The sequence below is a fragment of the Octodon degus genome, unplaced genomic scaffold (assembly GCF_000260255.1).
Source record: "Octodon degus isolate 3935 unplaced genomic scaffold, OctDeg1.0 scaffold00166, whole genome shotgun sequence".
In the NCBI taxonomy this organism is placed as follows: Eukaryota; Metazoa; Chordata; class Mammalia; order Rodentia; family Octodontidae; genus Octodon; species Octodon degus.
In genome coordinates this window covers 100,836-104,267 of record NW_004524742.1, presented here as the reverse complement: position 1 = coordinate 104,267, position 3,432 = coordinate 100,836, and positions in this window count along the sequence as shown.

Here is a 3,432-nt window from a genome sequence, read left to right as displayed (position 1 = left end):
TTTTTTTTTATTGAGAAACAAATATCAATGACACAGTTTCAAAGCTGATTAATAGGACAGTTCAATAAATTAATACATTGTACATTCTTATCTTCTTAGTGGTTATCCACAGTGCAAGTAGCAGACAGAACATCCTGTCCAAACACTGTTAGTACAAATCTTTCTTACTGAATTAAGTGAAAATTGCTGTATATCTATCCTACTTTTTTTCATAATTTTATTGAGAAACAAATTGCAATGAGACAATTTCAAATCAAATCGGTAGGACAGTTTCAATAATTAACACATTGCATACATTCTTCTTCCCCCAGTCTTGATGCCTTCTGGGATGAAAGTCTGATATAGCATAGTAAGTAGGATGGCAGGGGGGAGGATGAAAATAGAAGTCTGATGACTTCGTGTAGGAAAATGGACCCAGGATGCTTATACAAACCCTCTGAGTCAAAGGCCTTTTAAGACATTTTTGGCTGCTCTGCATTTTTATTCAAAGAGAAACTGATGCTAAAACTCAGAGAAAAATCAAAATCAAACACATACCCTAAAAAATAACTAATGTTGAACTGTCTCAAGGCCTTGCCTGCCTCAGCTTCTTTTCTGCTTCCCCCTCTGCTTTAAAACTCCATAGAAATTATGATTAAAATGAAATAAATCACCTTTCTGCCATTCTCTCAAATTCTACCCAAAACAGACAATGCAACCTCCCAAGAGTGACAGAGAATCACTGCCAGTGTACAACACAAGGAGGAACTTCTACAGACCATCCTCATGAAGCACCTGGGAGATAATCTTGTCACATTCTCTTTCAGTGGAAACTATTGATTGGGAATAATTTTAATAAGTTAATGGTAATACTACATTTGGAAACCATAAAATTAAGACTGTAACTATGTTGGGCATCTTGAGAACACAAACTGACTTAATATTGTCATTTTTAATGATGGCTTATGAACAAGTAAAAATGATCACATCATTTCTTGGAAGCATTACTGTAGAGTCCAAGGAAGTCTTTCTTCCCAGAGAACCTATGAACACCATGTTTTAGATTTACATATTTGACAAAACAGACCCTGTTCCTTTTTGCCTTCTCAGGATGCTAAGGTAGTGCCTGTAGTAGCAGTAAATGTGTACACTTAAGGATATACAAACTAAAAATATGGTCCTACAGGTCTGTTGTGACTAAGCAGAAAGTGCCGTGCTGTGGCAGCAAAGGGATGTGACAGACTGGAACAGATCCCAGGCCACCCACATTCTTTCTTGGTGCCAGAGGAAGATTTGTGGCCGAGAATGAAAATAATGTGTGAAATCTTTGCTGAAAAACAATTCAAGTGTCTTCTCATATTTTTTTCCATCCTGTATAATAGAATTTTAGCCACATTTGACATGTTCTCTATACCTTGTGTAACTTCAACTACACACTTGAAGGAAAATACATGGAAATATTAAAGGCAAAGTTGGCCTAACTTCTTTTCTGCTGCTTCTATCAGTGCCAAAAAAAAAAAAAAAATGTGTTGATGACAGTGCTTCACTTTTCTACGCCTTTTGGGAAGAAACTCAAAATACCTTCTAGTCTGTGAATCATGTTTCAAATGGGAATGTCAGCACATGGCACTAGTGGGCCCTGAGCAAAGGCAAGAAGAGATTCTAAAGGGAGAGAAAGGTGAGAACCCGAGAGGGTGACTAAGATCAAAGGAGGTGAGCGAAGAGCAGACGATCAGAATGATGAGATGTAGGTGAAAATTTGACAGGACTGGGGATAGAGTAACATCCCCCTCATGTCACAGGATGTTGCCTTTGATTCTTTCTTTTTTTCTTTTTTCTTTTAGAATTTATTTTTTTAAATAGAATAAAAATAATAAAAAAGAAACTACAAATGATACAGAATTTCACTAAACAAAATAATAGAAATCCAACAATGGTTATTATATTGCATATTGCAGTCATCAAATTAGTTGTTCAGGTTACCAGACATAAGTATGTACAATTGGTCAAAACACTTATTTATTTATTTATTTATTTATTTATTTATATATTTATTTAGTGGAACTGGGGATTGAACTCAGGCCCTTGCGCCTGCCAGGGAAGTGCTTATTCCACTAAGCCATCTCCCCAGCCCTAGTCAAAACATTTAAAAGAAGAAAACAAATTTAAACATTAACTATTCCTTTCAATAGACCAGTAGGAATCAGCAATACAATTATCCAAGCTATCCTATGTACATATAATTTTCTTCCCTTCCTTGTTTCTTTTCTCATTTCTCTCACCTAGTTGTTCCTTCCCATTGAACAGTCAATTTCACATTATCTATTGTACCTGTCGGGTTTTATTTACTCTTTCAAGTTATTACACTAGGGAGACAATATGTTGTTTATACATCTAGGTCTGATTTATTTCACTTATGAGTATGATCTCTAGTTGTGTCCATTTACCTATAAAAGCCTCAAGTTTATCTTGTTTATAGCTGAGTAATACTACATTGTATAAAAATACCACATCTTTTTTATTCATTCCTAACTTGAGGAATTTTTATTCATCTAACTGGAGGGGAATTTAGATTGTTTCAAAGATTTAGCTATAACAAATTGCACTGCTATAAACATGGGTGCACATATATTGCAGTGGTATGCCGTTTTCAGTTCTTCTGGAAAAATAACCAGCAGAGAAATAGCTGAGTTGAATTGGAACTCTATAGTTTTGGAAACATTAACCAGAACAATTAGACAAGAGAGAAAAGTAGAAGGAATAAGGATTGAACAGGAAGAATTGAATTATCATTATTCTCAGATGACATGATACTCTACATGGAAGATCCAAAAGGTATCCATCAAGATACTTGTAGATTTAATACCTAAATTCAGTAGTATAGCTGGATACAAAGTTAACAGCCAATTAGTGGAATAAGCACTTGTCTGGCAAGTGTAGAGGCCAAAGTTCAACCCCCAGTTCCAAAAAAAAAAAAAAAAAAAAAAAACTGACCTGAGGTTTGGGTTGGAAATTGAACTTGTTGAGCACAGATGTTTACATGTCTTTGGCCGGGGTGTCAACTTTACTTTGGGGGCCGGGGAGATGGCTCAGTGGAATAAGTGCTTCCCAAGCAAGTGCAAGGGCCTGAGTTCAATCCCCGGTTCTGCAAAAAAAAAAAAAAAGAAAAAAAGTTAACAGCCAAAAATCAATGACATTTCTGTACACAAAGAACAAACACGCTGAGAGAAATTAGGGAAATCACACCCTTCACAATAGCATCAAGAAATGGAAATACTTAAGAATCAATCTAACAAAGAAAGTAAAAGACCTACACAGTGAAAATTAAAGTACTCTGAAGAAAGAGATCGGAAAGGGTTTCATAAACTGAAAAGACTTAGACAGAGCGCAGCGGCCAGGGTTCGGTCTCCAGCATGGGGTGCCAGACCCATCCCTGGGTACGCTGAGACTGCA